Here is a 15,504-nt window from a genome sequence, read left to right as displayed (position 1 = left end):
AGAACAGAGAAGTTAAGTGATTTGCCCAAGGTCACACAGCAAGCAACTGGCAGAGCTGGGATCAGAACCCAGATCCTTTGACTCTCAGGTCTGTACTCTTCTTCCTAGTCCACACTGCTTCTCTGGCCACGGGGTCCCTGACTCCCCACACTCCTCTGGCCCTGGGAGATGCGAGATAATAATAAGAATGATGGTATTTGTTAACCACTTCCTGTTTGCCAGGTACTGTACTAAGCACTGGGGTGGGTACAAGCAAATCGGGTTGGACACAGTCCCTATCCCACGTGGGGCTCACAGTTTCAATCCCCATTTTACAGGTGAGGTAGTAATAATAATAATAATAATAATAATAATGGTATTTGCTAAGCCCTTACTATGTGCAGAGCACTGTTATAAGCACTGGGGGGAGGTTACAATAATAATAATAATAATAATGGCATTTATTAAGCACTTACTATGTGCAAAGCACTGTTTTAAGTGCTGGGGAGGTTACAAAGTGATCCGGTTGTCCCACGGGGGGCACACAGTCTTAACCCCCATTTTACAGATGAGGGAACTGAGGCCCAGAGAAGTGAAGTGACTTGCCCAAAGTCACACAGCTGACAATTGGCAGGTGATCAGGTTGTCCCACGGGGGGCTCACAGCTTTAATCCCCATTTTACAGATGAGGTAACTGAGGCATGGAGAAGTTAAGTGACTTCCCCAAAGTCACACAGCTGACAGTTGGCGGAGCCAGAATTTGAACACATGACCTCTGACTCCACAGCCCGTGTTCTTTACACTGAGCCACGCTGCTTCTCCAACTGAGGCACGGAGAAGTGAAGTGACTTGCTCAAGGTCACACAACAGACAAGTGGTGGAGTGGGGATTAGAACTCATGACAGATGAAGCCAGAGGAGGCTGTCCAGGCCCAGGCTAAAAGAATGTGAGCATTGGTGGTTCAGTGGTAGAATTCTCGCCTACCACGCGGGAGGCCCGGGTTCAATTCCTGGCTGATGCAATAGATGTTTCCTCCCCCTCCCCCCTGCCTTACCTCCTTCCCCTCCCCACAGCGCCTGTTTATATGTATTTATTACTCTATTTTATTTGTACATATTTGTTCTATTTATTTTATTTTGTTAATATGTTTTGTTTTGTTCTTTGTCTCCCCCTTCTAGACTGTGAGCCCACTGTTGGGTAGGGACCGTCTCTATATGTTGCCAAATTGTACTTCCCAAGTGCTTAGTACAGTGCTGTGCACAAAGTAAGTGCTCAATAAATACGATTGAATGAAAGAATTAATGAATAGCCCACAGGGGCCCGGGTCACAGCTGAATGCAGGGCCCCCTGGGTTCCTTGGGCCATTCATGTAGAGGTTTAGTGGCCCCAAGGAACTCCAATTGGGCATGGTCACAGTCCAGGGAAGTCCTAGGATGTGTGTGGTGGTGATGGGGGGATCAAGAGGTCCCACGCCGGAGGTCAGTGTCCTTTCCTCTTGCTGGTGTCCTGGACAATCAGTTCCTGAATCATTCCACCTCCAAAACCCTTCCCCAATCCCACCTCCTCTTGGAAGTCTTCCCTAATGAATCTCCAGCACCCCAAACTGCCTCAACCCAACAGCCATGGCACATTCAATTAATTCTGATTTATTCTGATATTTAAACTGGTCAGATTTACTTTACTGCCTAATTTTTCTTTGTTCTTCTCCCTCCTGCTACCACTGTTAGGAAATAATTTAATCTGCATGTGTCCTCCTTAGATTGTAAACGCCTTGTGAGCAGAGCCAGTGCTCTCTCTGACATTTTCTAAACCTCCATTTCTCATGGCTCCCCTTTACACCCCTAAACTCAAATTCCTCTAATCCCTTCAATACTCACGGGTTTCCCCTCACCCCCAACCTGCAATGGGGCGGGGGGGTATTTTACCCGTAACTGAGTCTGCAGATGGCGTACAGGGGAATGGCAGGAATGGAAGTTTAAAATGCTGCTGGAAGGTGGGTAGATAGGGATGGCAGGCGGAGAATGTGTGATCGACAGTTGGGCCAGAGCAGGGCATGGAATACAGGGTGACGCATCATAGTTTCACCCAGAAGTGAAGTTCATAATGCTGTCAGGGAATGCAGGGTATAGTGGACAGAGCACAGGCCTGGGTGTCAGAGGGTCATAGGTTCCAAACCCGGCTCTGCCACTTGTCTGCTGTGTGATCTTGGGCAAGTCACTTCACTTCTCTGTGCCTCAGTTACCTCATCTGTAAACTGGGGATTGAGACTGTGAGTCCCATGTGGGACACAGACTGTGTCCAACCCGATTCACTTGTATCCACCCCAGGCCTAATACAGCGCCTGGCACATAGTAAGCATTTAACGAATTCCAGAATTACTCTTATTGCCAGCTGAAGGAGTAATGCTCTCCCCTCCCCACCACTGTCCGTCACCCTCCATATAGAGTGGTGGGTACCCGCTGCTGCCGCCTCCCCCCTGGCCCCAGGGAGACTCTGCGGTGATGACTCAGTTGAACAGTTTTGAAAAATGGAAAATTGATTTGCTCTTAACCCCTGTTGGCGCCTGCCAGAGTCCCGGGCAGCAGGGCCACAATGACAAACGTCCACGCTCCCTGTGAGCCGCCGCTCCGATCAACTTCCCACCCCCATCCCTGGCCAATGGGAAAACAACAGGATGGGCTGACTGGGCGACTTGTCACAGGCGAGACCGATGCCTCTGTCCGCCCGGCCTCTTCTCTCGAACCTGACGATTTCACAGCAGCTGCCTGCCAATGCTCCAAACCCCAAATTTGCCAGTAAGCAAAATAAATAAAGAAAAAAAGAAAATCCATGATCAGCTCATGGCCTGCTGACCCATCTTTAAAAATGTGCTGCAGATACGCTGACATTGGCGTTGCTGGTTGGTGATAGCTGCCCGCATCCAATTCTTGTGGGCCCTGGCCCATGCCTGTCTCCTCATTAATGCTCCTTCTTTCTTCACCAGGCCCCCAATCCCATGCCCAGACATTGGCAGCAAAAACCGACGTGAAGCCACCTCTCCCTTTCCCGTCGCCCTGCCGTCTTACTACAAAACCAGCCTTGACTCCGGGCTGCGGTGCTAATGATGGCAAGAAGAATATCCCTCTTTACCTGAGGATCTCAAAGGGGCTTCCAGTTGTGATTAGATCATTAATCATTCCGAAGTGATGGCAGAGAGGTGGGTGGCAAATATTATTATCCTTAATTTACAAGGGGAGAAGTCAAGGCGTAGAGAGGAGAAATGACTTCATTCGGGATGCTGAACGAGATCATTAGCTCGGGTTTAGATTTTATTACAGCCTTGCAGGTAAATTAAAACCATTTGACCAGCCCCGCCCTGCCCCCAATATTTATGGTGCTCCACCGCACTTAACTCCAGAGATGCCAATTTTTCCATTTGATCAGGGGGCAGGGCACTCAATGATCTATTCTGATTTATCCCAGTGTTTCATCCTGGAATATTTGCTTCTATTAATCAATCAATCAATCAATTGTTTTTATTGAGTGCTTACTGTGTGCAGAGCACTGTACTAAGCACTTGGGAAGTACAAGTTGGCAACATATAGAGACAGTCCCTACCCAACAGTGGGCTCACAGTCTAGAAAGGGGAGACAGAGAACAAAACCAAACATATTAACAAAATAAAATAAATAGAATAGATATGTACAAGTAAAATAAATAAATAAATAGAGTAATAAATATGTACAAACATATATACATATATACAGGTGCTGTGGGGAAGGGAAGGAGGTAAGACGGGGGGATGGAGAGGGGGACGAGGGGGAGAGGAAGGAAGGGGCTCAGTCTGGGAAGGCCTCCTGGAGGAGGTGAGCTCTCAGTAGGGCCTTGAAGGGAGGAAGAGAGCTAGCTTGGCGGATGGGCAGAGGGAGGGGCATTCCAGGCCCGGGGGATGACGTGGGCCAGGGGGTCGATGGCGGGACAGGCGAGAGCGAGGTACAGTGAGGAGATTAGTGGTGGAGGAGCGGAGGGTGCGGGCTGGGCTGGAGAAGGAGAGAAGGGAGGTGAGGTAGGAGGGGGCGAGGTGATGGACAGCCTTGAAGCCCAGGGTGAGGAGTTTCTGCCTGATGCGCAGATTGATCGGTAGCCATTGGAGGTTTTTGAGGAGGGGAGTAATATGTCCAGAGCGTTTCTGGACAAAGATAATCCGGGCAGCAGCATGAAGTATGGATTGAAGTGGAGAGAGACACGAGGATGGGAGATCCGAGAGAAGGCTAGTGCAGTAGTCCAGACGGGATAGGATGAGAGCTTGAATGAGCAGGGTAGCAGTTTGGATGGAGAGGAAAGGGCGGATCTTGGCAATGTTGCGGAGATCAGGTGATCAGGTTGTCCCATGTGGGGCTCACAGCATTAATCCCTATTTTACAGATGGGGTAACTGAGGCCCAGAGAAGTTAAGTGACTTGCCCAAAGTCACACAGCTGACAATTGGTGGAGCAGGGATTTGAACCCATGACCTCTGACTCCAAAGCCCAGGCTCTTTCCAATGAGCCACGCTGCTTCTCTGGAAGGGTATAGGTAGAGTTGAGGGTGTGTGCACAGGAAGGAAATTACCTGGTGAGAGGGAAAATGACCATCCTGAAATTGGCACACTCTCTCCAACGCCATGGTGGTGGGGCATATTGAGCTTCAGGAGCTGGAAGCAGTGTGGTCTAGTGGATAGCGCACGGGCCTAAACGTCTACAGACCACTACTCTCCCCCATGACAAAGATTACTAATAATTATGGAATTTGTAAAGTGCTTACTATGTGCCAGTTGGATACAAGGAAATCGGGTTGGTCACAGTCCCTGTCCTACATGGGGCTCACAGTCTCAATCCCCACTGTATAGATGAGGTAACTGAGGCGCAGAGAAGTGATGTGACTTGGCCAAGGTCACACAGCAGACAAGTGGTGGAGCCAGGATTAGAAGCCAGCTCCAGCATGCTCTATCCACTACGCCATGCTGCTTCACGTTATTGAATAAGCAATAAGATGTGCTTATTGAAGGCTCATCTCCGCCGAGAGGCCTTCCCTGATTAAGCCCTCCTTTCCTCTTCTCCCACTCCCTTCTTCATTCCCCTGGCTTGCTCCCTTTATTCACCCTCCCTCCCAGCCCCATAGTACTTATGTACATATCTGTAATTTATTTATATCAATGTCTGTCTCCCCCTCTAGACTGTAAACTCATTATGGGCTGGGAATGTATCTATTTATCATTGTATGGTACTCTCCCAAGCGCTTAGTACAGTGCTCTGCACACAGTACGCGCTAAATAAATACAATTGACTGACTGACTGCTCCCCCGGAGCTTGGCTCTCCTTGGATAAATTGGATCATTGCTCTCCCTGTTGGCCCAGAAGACCACCAAGTGACTTGGCCAAGGTCACACAGCAGACAAGTGGTGGAGCCAGGATTAGAAGCCAGCTCCTTCTGAATCCTGGGTCCACGCTCTATCCACTACGCCATGCTGCTTCACGTTATTGAATAAGCAATAAGATGTGCTTATTGAAGGCTCATCTCCTCCTCAGAGAAGCAGCGTGGCTCAGTGGAAAGAGCACAGGCTTTGAAGACAGAGGTCATGGGTTCAAATCCCGGCTCTGGCAATTGTCTGCTGTGTGACCTGGGGCAGGTCACTTCACTTCTCTGTGCCTCAGTTACCTCATCTGTAAAATAGGGGTTAAGACTGTGAGCCCCCTGTGGGACAACCTGATCGCCTTGTAAACTCCCCAGCACTTAGAACAGTGCTTTGCACATAGTAAGCGCTTAATAAATGTCGTCATCATCATCACCATCTAAAGAGCATTCCTGGCTCTCTTTCAAAGGGTCACAGAATCAGGGGAGCTGAGCTGCAAGGGGAAGGGGTTACTGCCCCCACCCAGTTTTCATTACCAGACCATCCCTCCTCAGGTCAGCTCAACTGGGCTGGGACTAAGTGAAGCATCTACACTCTACACTCTACACTCTAAATCTACACTCCACGAAGCAGCGTGGCTCAGTGGAAAGAGCCCGGGCTTTGGAGTCAGAGGTCATGGGTTCGAATCCCGGCTCCGCCACAGGTCTGCTGTGTGACCTTGGGCAAGTCACTTAACTTCTCTGAGCCTCAGTTACCTCATCTGTAAAATGGGGATTAAGACTGTGAGCCCCACATGGGACAACCTCATCACCTTGTATCTCCCCCAGCGCTTAGAACAGTGCTTTGCAAATAGTAAGCACTTAACAAATACCATCATCATCTACACTCCTCTGGGTGGGGCAGAGAATGACTGGCCCCCAAACTCCCTGGAAACCCAAGGTGGCTCTGCCTCCCCCAGTTCCTCTGAGAGAGCTGAGGTAAATTGGCCCCAGTTTTTAGCCTTAAATATAACTGGGTTCCTACAATGTCCCCGGTTCATGCAGAAGGCCCCAGGTACTGCCCTGGAGCCAAGAAGGAAGTTCAAAAGAAACAGGATTTCCGGAGCACTCAGGCCCAGGGTTCATGCAAATGGCCAATATCAGTGACAGACCCTGCGGGCACTGTGACAGACATGTGGCAGAAATGTACTTCTTAGTGTTCCTGGTTCAACTCCTGGTTCAACTGTCCCCCTTCTAGACTGTGAGCCCGTTGTTGGGTAGGGACTGTCTCTATATGTTGCCACCTTGTACTTCCCAAGCGCTTATTACAGTGCTCTGCACACAGTAAGCGCTCAATGAATATGACTGAAGGACTGAATGAACTCCTAATGGATGGGAAGGATTAAGTCCGTCAGCCAATTGTCAGTCAATCGTATTCATTGAGCGGTTACTGTGTACAGAGCATTGTACTATGCATTTGGGAGAGTACGATCCAACAATATAACAGACACTCTCCCTGCCCACAACGAACGTACAGTCTAAAGGGTGAAACAGACATTAATATAAATAAACAAATTAATAATACTACCGGAGTTTGGAGAGGACCTTGAAAAATTTCAGATTCCAGCCCCACCCAGCCTCCCAGCTGAGAGACGATGATCATTCTCTGAGAATGAAACCATTTCTGAAAGTGGAATTTCCCTGAAAAAATGCTCAAACAGAGGGAGGGTCTGGGTGAGGCGGTCTCCCAAGGAAGGAGCGGGCAGGCTTCCCATTGTGTTCTGCTGAGAGAAGCAGCCTCTGTTGAGCTATGAGCTCTGACAATATGTAATTAATGGTGACTTTCTCTGTAACAGATGATAGTCACAACATCTTGAAACCCATTCACAGGGACGACTTTGTAAGAAGCCTCTCCTGTCCACACACACACACTGAATATTGTCATTAAGCCTTCTTTGGGTGACAGCCTCTGTAATGCATTATCCCTGTTTTTTTTTTTTTTTTTTTTTTTTTGTGTGTGTGTGTGTGTGTGTTGGGGGGTGAGGGTGGGGGCTCCTGGATTATTTTAAAGCTTTTCATAATATTCATTTTCAAGTGAATTTTCAGCAGAGTCCAAGCAAATATGAAGGAGGGGAAGTAGTCGAGGGATTTGCGCAGAGAATGGAAGTGTCTGCTTTCCTGGACCTGATTCCCTGGATAAATCCTGGAAAATCCTGTGAACTCTTCCCTCACTATGTGCTTCCTCCTAATCGTGGAATCATCACGGCCTAGTGGAAAGAACATAGACCTGGGAGTTGGAGGACCTGGGTTCTAATTTCTGCTCTGACAATAACTTCCTGTGTGAACTTGGGCAAGTCAATGAACTTTTCGGTGACTCAGTTTTCTCATCTATCAAATGGGGATTAAATCCTTCTCCCTCTAATTTAGAGTGTGAGTCCCATGTGGGACAGGGATTGTGTAGGGTGGAGAACAGGTTATTGGATCTCCATTTTACTGTTGAGAAAACTGAGGCACAGAGAAGTTGTGGCTTTCTCAAAGTCACACAACAGGAAAGTGGCAGAGCCAGGATTAAAACTCAGGTCCTCTGACTCCCAGGACCAAGCTCTTTCCGCTAGACCACTCTGCTTCCCAGTAATACCATATGACACAGCTTTAGTATGGAAACTGATCTCCCGAAGGTCAAGGTGACCAGAGTGATTTTCTCAGTTGGAACCCCTAGCTCTGATCTGTTACCTCCTCTCCAATACTGGGGCAGCTGAGCCATCTTTGGCAGAGATCCAACTCCTGCTGATAACCATTTCCTCCTTCATGCTACAACCCTGCCTTTCACTAGCTAAAACAAGAGTCTTATTTCTCCCTGGTTGCTGAAACTCTAGGAATGCTTCACTCCAAATCCTGCCTTTGCAGAGGGAAAGTAATCAGACCAAGGACCCACCTCAGCTGACCAGGAGAAAGCAGTAGGAGTTGAGGACTGCCTTGTTCAGTTGGGTCTCAGACACAGCATTCCCAAAGGGGCTATGGTAGGGAAGCAGGACATGGCTCGTCCTGGACCCTGAGCCTGATGTCTGTGCACAAATTTTTTGTTTTGTTTAGTTTTGTTTCTTCTTTTGGTATTTGTTAAGCACTTACTATGTGCCAGGCACCGTATACATGCCGGAGTAGATACAAGCTAATCAGATGGACACGATCCCTGACCCACATGGGACTCACAGTCTTAATCCCCATTTTACAGATGAATTAACCAAGGTGTAGAGAATAAGAGTAAGAATAATAATGGTGGTATTTGTCGAGCGCTTACTATGTGCCAGGCACTGTACTAAGCTCTGGTAGATACAAGTAAATCGGGTTGGACACAGCTCCTGTCCCACTTGGGGCTCACAGTCTCAATCCCCATTTTACGGATGAATTAACCAAGGTGTAGAGAATAAGAATAAGAATAATAACGGTAGTATTTGTTGAGCGCATACTATGTGCCAGGTACTGTACTAAGCTCTGGTGAATACAAGTAAATCGAGTTGGACACAGTTCCTCTCCCACCTGGGGCTCACAGTCTCAATCCCCATTTTACGGATGAGGTAACTGAGGCACAGAGAAGTGAAGTGACTTGCCCAGGGTCACACAGCAGAGAAGTGGTGAAGCGGGATTAGAATGAGTGAGTTGAAGTGCGCCATTCTTTGAGAGAGAGCTCAAATTCCTGATCGCCCGTCAACCGTGGTGGTTGCTCAGTAAAATGTGGATTGTGTCCTGGTCTAACCCAAAGATGGTTGTAGCTTAGTCACCCCATCCTGCAGGGCCTGGCATGATAAAGGAATCCTTCCCAACCCTCCTTCTTCATTTTCTTTTTTTGTTTTTTCATTCCCAGAATCCTCCTAGGGGTGGAGTTTGGGGAAAGGGATCACAGCCAGGCATCCCAAAGGAATGACCAGGGGGCTCCTGTCTCAGGCATATTGTCACATGTTCAAACTGCTGCCTGCCTGGTTCGGGCCTCACTGCCGGAGTCTCGCCTCAACCTCCCCCACCCAGTCTTGCACCTCCAGAGCCGCCAGTGGGCCGGGTCCTTTGTGGGTTCCCCTGCTCTGCCAGGCCCCTCAGGGGCCGACGAAAAGAACAAGTAACCGGTAGCCCCAAACAATTCCTTTCCTTTGAGGAGACACTTCCTGCTGTGTCACCCTGGTTGGCAGGCCTCCACTGCTCTCTTCCGATGGGTGTTTCTGAAAGGTGTCTCGCTGCCGGGCAGAGCTGAATCACTTAACTGCTGGCATTACACTTTTCTAATAATGGTAATTAGGGTACTTGTTAAGTGCTTACCATGTGCCAAGCACTTACATCGTGTAATTTATTTTAGTGGCCGTCTCCCCAGGTAAACTATGAGCTCCTTAAATCAATGATATAAGTTAATCAGGTTGGACGTGGTCCTTGTCCCACATGGGATTCACACCCTTACCCCCATTTTACAGATGGGGTAAGTGAGGCACAGAGAAGTTGAGTGACTTGTCCACGGTCACACGGCAGAACTGTGGGAGAGTCAGGATTCCTTCTGATTCCCAGGCCCATGTGCTGCTGCTACTGCTGTTGGTGGAACTGTTGGTTCTGTGCTCCTTCCCCCCCACCCCCCACCTGTCCTCCCCTCCCTCTGAGATAACTGACCAGTCCTAGTCCAGGACATTCCCCCGGCTCCTTCCCTTGCATCCTCACCCTTTCCTCCCTCTCCCCCCACTCCCTCCCACCTCTCCTCCCTCACCCCTTCTGACTCACAGAAAGGCTTCCTGAAACCCCAGGGGCTTTTTTCCACTTCCTATTTGGAAAATGGCCCCAGGAAAAGCAGGGCAGTGGGGTGATCTGAACAGCTCTTGGGACCCGTGTAAGCGATGGGTATTTGAAGATTTGGCCCTTGACCTTGGATTTTTCCAAAATAGCAACGCTTGATGTCCTCATGCATTATCTAGGATATAATTCTCCAAGCAAGTACATATTATGTGTTTTAAACAAATTCCTCAGCGTTCCATTAACTCTTTCAGCCACAAATGCAACACAGCACTACAAAGTGCAGGGATATTGTCCATCTCACTTGTTGGATTGTTAGCTTCATGAGGGGAGGAAACATGTTTTGTAACTGTTTAAATACTCTGTCATTTAAGCAGTTACTCATGCACATATCCATCCGTCTATGCTCTTCTTTCTTCTCTGTGTAATTTATTTTAGTGGCTGTCTCCCCAGGTAAACTATGAGCTCCTTAAATCAATCAATCAATCAATCGTATTTATTGAGCACTTACTGTGTGCAGAGCACTGTACTAAGCGCTTGGGAAGTACAAGTTGGCAACATATAGAGACAGTCCCTACCCAACAGTGGGCTCACAGTCTAGAAGGCAGGGCTTAGGTCTTCAATCAGTAAATCAATCATATTTACTGAGTGCTTACTCTGTGCAGAGCACTGTACTACATGCTTGGGAGAATACAACAGAATTAGCAGACTCGTTCCCTGCCAACGCTATTATAGTTTCCCAAGGGTTTAGTCCAGTGTCCTGCACTCAGAATGTTGATTAATTGTTGATTAATTATATGTTGCCAACTTGTACTTCCCAAGTGCTTAGTACAGTGCTCTGCACACAGTAAGTGCTCAATAAATACAATTGATTGATTGATTAATTGACCTCATCATAAAGATATCTTCCTACGGTGTTGGGGGAGAGGAGAGGTGACTTTGAGAAGCAGCGTGGCCAGTGATAAGAGCATGGCATCAGAGAACTTGGATTCTAATTCCTGCTCCATCTTGTACCTCCTGTGTGACTTTTGTAAGTCACTTAACTTCTCTGGGGCTCATTTCCCTCCTCTGCAAAATGGGATCCAATACCCATTCTCCCTCCCTTAAGGTCAGTGCTTAGAACAGTGCTTCACACATAGTAAGCACTTGACAAATACCATTATAATAATAATAATGGGGAAGGAGATGAGGAGAGGGTATCCAGAACAAGCAGGAGACTGACAAATGGAACATCTGCTCCATATTTCCTCAACCTGTCAGAACCAATGTGCTCTGGAAGCACTTTAGAGAAACATAGCACTTCCTCCTTTGCCATCATTCGCCTCAGCTGTCTTACTATGAGCTCCACATCTGCCACATGGCAGAGCCTCTTTTAAATCTTCTTTTTCTTTGCCTTAATCACATCTCCCCGAGGAGGCCTTCCCTGATTAATTTCTCTTCTACCCACCTTATATCCCCCACAACTGCCACTTCAACACTTCCACACCACCTAATCACTTAAATACTCACAACCCCCTCCCAGCCTGCCATAGCATTTATGTGCATGTCTTGTAATCTTTACTACTTCCTAAATCTATATGAATTTAGCATCTGTCTCCCCTGAGAGACTATAAACTACCTGTGGGCAGGGATTGTGATTACTAATTCTATCATACAGTCTGTGCATGCAATGGATACGCGGCATTATTGATTGATTGAAGAAGTTTCAATCAGCTTGGAGTACTTTTCATTCATTGAATCATATTTATTGAGCACTTACTGTGTGCAGAGCACTGTACTAAGCACTTGGGAAGTACAAGTCGGCAACATATAGAGATGGTCCCTACCCAACAACGGGCTCACAGTCTAGAAGGGGATTTGAGCCTGTGGAGGTCTCCCACTGGAAATCCAGCCTCCGGTACCTCCCATGATCAGCTGCAAGCAAAGCGAGCAGCAAAAAAATGTCCCCCAGTAGAAAGAGCACAGGAATGGGAGTCAGAAGACCTGGGTTTTAATCCTGGCCCTTCCATTTTTCTCCTATGTGACTTTGGATAAGTCACTTAACTTACCTGTGCTTATCCTCATCTGTAAAACTGGGATGACATATCGCTTCTCCCCCTTCCTCTTAGACTGGAAGCCTTATTTGGCTAGTGTCTGTGCCTGATCTGATTGAATTGTAACTAGTGAGCCCAGTACTTGGCCCAAAATAAATTCTAAATATTGACCGCAATTATGATTATAATACGGCCCAAGAGCTGTAATCTCTTCCTGTTTTTTTCTGGAGGGATTTGAAGCCTTCAGCTTATCTGTCCCTATGATCAATCAGTCAACTGTATTTACTGAGCGTTCACCCTTACTGCGTGCAGAACACTGTACGAAGTGCTTGGGAGAGTACAATATAACAGAGTTGGCAAACACATTCCGTGCCCACAAGGAGCTTACAGTCCAGAGGGGGAGCCTATAGTCTAGAGGGAAAACTTACAGCCTAGAGGGGGTTCAAGCCCAAGGTTCATGCCCCAGCACTGGATTAGTTCAGGCCAGGGGCTGGGAGTGCTGTTTATTACTATTACTATTAATAATAATAATTGCATATTTGTTAAGTACTTACTATGTGAAAAGCACTGTTCTAAGCCCTGGGGTAGATGCAAGGTAATCAGGCTGGACACAGTCCCTGTCCCACACATGGGGCTCACAGTTGAAGCAGCGTGGCTCAGTGGAAAGAGCCCGGGCTTTGGAGTCAGAGGTCAGGTGTTCAAATCCCAGCTCTGCCAATTGTCAGCTGTGTGACTTTGGGCAAGTCACTTAACTTCTCTGGGCCTCAGTTACCTCATCTGTAAAATGGGGATTAAAACTGTGAGTCCCATATGGGACAACCTGATCACCTTGTAGCCTCCCCAGTGCTTAGAACAGTACTTGGCACATAGTAAGCGCTTAACAAATACCAACATTATTATTATTATTATGTGGGGGAGGCAGTAACCTGTGGCAGGATTCAGTAAGGGAGCTGTGTGTGGGGCACGCACGTCTCTCCCACTCATCGGAAGAGGCACAATCAGGCCCGACGGGTCTCCCAGAAAGACCTCCCGGAAGCCAGAACAGAGGCAGAAGCATCTCTGGAGGAAGAAGGAGCTACCCCTGCCTACTCAGACCAAGGTCTAGATTTACAGCTCAAATCAATCACCCAATCCTTAGTGCTTATTGTGTGCTGACTGGGTGCAGAGCCCAGTATTAAAGCACTTGAGGGAGTACAATAGAGTTAGTAGACCAGAACTTTGCCCTCAAGGAGTTTACCTCGAGGGGGAGGTGGAAGGATCTCCTGAGCTCAGCTGTGGCTTCTTTAGGGAACCAGGCTGGCGAGGGTGGGCAAGACAAACCCCTGAGTGATGTGGAAGAAGCATGTGTCTGTTTACTGTCATACTGTAATAATAATAATAATAATTTTGGCATTTGTTAAGCACTTACTATGTTCCAGGCACTGTTCTAAGCACTGGGGGAGGTACCAGGTAATCAGGTTGTCCCACATGGGGCTCACAGTCTTAATCCCCATTTTCCAGATGAAGTAACTGAGGCCCAGAGAAGTGAAGTGACTTGCCCTAAGTCACACAGCTGATAAATGGCAGGGCCGGGATTAGAACCTACGACCTCTGTCTCCCAAGCCCGTGCTCTTTCCACTGAGCCACACTGTACTCTCCCAAAAGTGTAGTACAGTGCTTTTCACATAGTAAGGTCTCAATAAATACAACTGAATGAATGAATGAATGAATGAATGAATGAATGAATGAATGAATGAATGAATTCCTTCTGGGCCAAGGGAGGGACCTGAGCAATTTTTCCAGGCCTGCGGATGCCAGGATTAAAATTCATCCTGCCGTTTGCATGTCACAGTGCAGACCCTGAGCCTCCTCCCACTCTCTTTCATTGACAGGCATGGCATTCTGGCAACCTTTACCCCTCTCCTCCCTCTCTTTTTCATTTTATTATTATTATTGTTGTATTTGTTAAGTGTTTACTATGTGACACCCACTGTGCTATGCACTGCGGTGGATACAAGTAAATCGGGTTGAACACAGTCCCTGTCCCTTATGGGTCTCACTGTAAAATTAAAATGTAAATTCCCATTTTACAGATGAGGTAACTGAGGCCCAGAGAAGTGAAGTGACTTGCTCTAGGTTACTCAGCAGACAAGTGGCAGAGCTGGGATTAGAACCCATGACCTTCTTACTCCCAGGCCATGCTGTATATATCTGGAATTTATCTGTTATTTATTTATACAGATGAATATCTCTCTCCCCCTCTAGACTGTAAGCTCACTGTGGGCAGAGAATATGTCTGTCTATTGTGATATTGTACTCTCCCAAGTGCTTAGTATAGTGCTTTACACGCAAAGTAAGCGCTCAACAAATATGGTTGAATTGAACCAAATTGAATTTTTTTGCCAGTTCTTCTTACACCCCCAGAGTATATGTTCACAACTGAGTACCCATTTCACACATGGCAGTTGGTCTGCCCAGCACACTGGCAGCATGGTCTCGGCTCTTTGATCCTGTCACAGACTCTGGATTTTGGGATGTCTCCCTCCCTTCCTAGACAAAACCCGGTGACTTGGTTGAACTGCAGCGGGTGAAAAGTGGAGAAGAAATGCATCTCCGATCAAGTATCTCTGAACTGAAGGCTCAGGTTAATACAGTTCACGCAGCCTCAGTCAGTCAATCAGTTGTATTCATTGAGCGTTTACTGTGTGCAGAGCACTCTACTACGGGATTGAGAGAGTACAATACAGCAATTAATGGAAGGGTTCAGGATTTCTGATTGTACTGAATCTATCCCAGCACTTTGCACAGTGCTTGGTATACAGTAAGCACTGGAGAAGCAGCTAGGCATAGTGGGTAGAGCAGTGGCTTGGGAATCAGCAGGTCATGGATTCTAATCTTGTCTCCACCACTTGTCTGCTATGTGACCTTGAGCAAGTCACTTCACTTCTCTGTGCCTCATCTGTAAAATGGGGATTGAGAATGTGAGCCCCATGCGGGACAGGGACTGTGTGTCCAACCTGATTAGCTTGTATCCACCCCTGTGCTTGGTACAGTGCCTGGAACATAGTAAGTGCTTAATAAATACCATCATTATTATTGCTAACAAATGCCATTATTACTATTATCATTATTATTTGTCTCCCTTAAAAACAAAGGGATAGGGATCTTGCTATGAGTCAGTGGCCAGGACCTCTCGGATGCTGTACAAATATCTTCTCTTCGCAGGATTCTTAGAACAACAGCAGTGAAGTCAACATCAGCTTGTATCCCCAAAGGGGCCTTATCATGATTCACCACATTCAATCCAGCTCCAGTCTGGAAACACACAGTTCGGCTGCTTATTATCAGATTGACCAAACAACGGGACTTCTACACCAGTCCCTGATTTGCTGTGCCAAGAA

At 47.4% G+C, this 15,504-nt stretch overlaps 1 non-coding gene across 1 annotated transcript; it reads left to right on the top strand.

The window, feature by feature from the left end:
• Nucleotides 1–929: 929 nt before the first annotated feature.
• Nucleotides 930–1,000, top strand: TRNAG-ACC. The gene has a single exon. It is a non-coding gene; the product is annotated as a tRNA-Gly (tRNA).
• Nucleotides 1,001–15,504: the final 14,504 nt, after the last annotated feature.

Source organism: Tachyglossus aculeatus, chromosome 7 (genome assembly GCF_015852505.1).
Source record: "Tachyglossus aculeatus isolate mTacAcu1 chromosome 7, mTacAcu1.pri, whole genome shotgun sequence".
Lineage (NCBI taxonomy): Eukaryota > Metazoa > Chordata > Mammalia > Monotremata > Tachyglossidae > Tachyglossus > Tachyglossus aculeatus.
The sequence above is the reverse complement of the archived record's forward strand: the minus strand, read 5'-3'. Positions and strand labels throughout refer to the sequence as shown.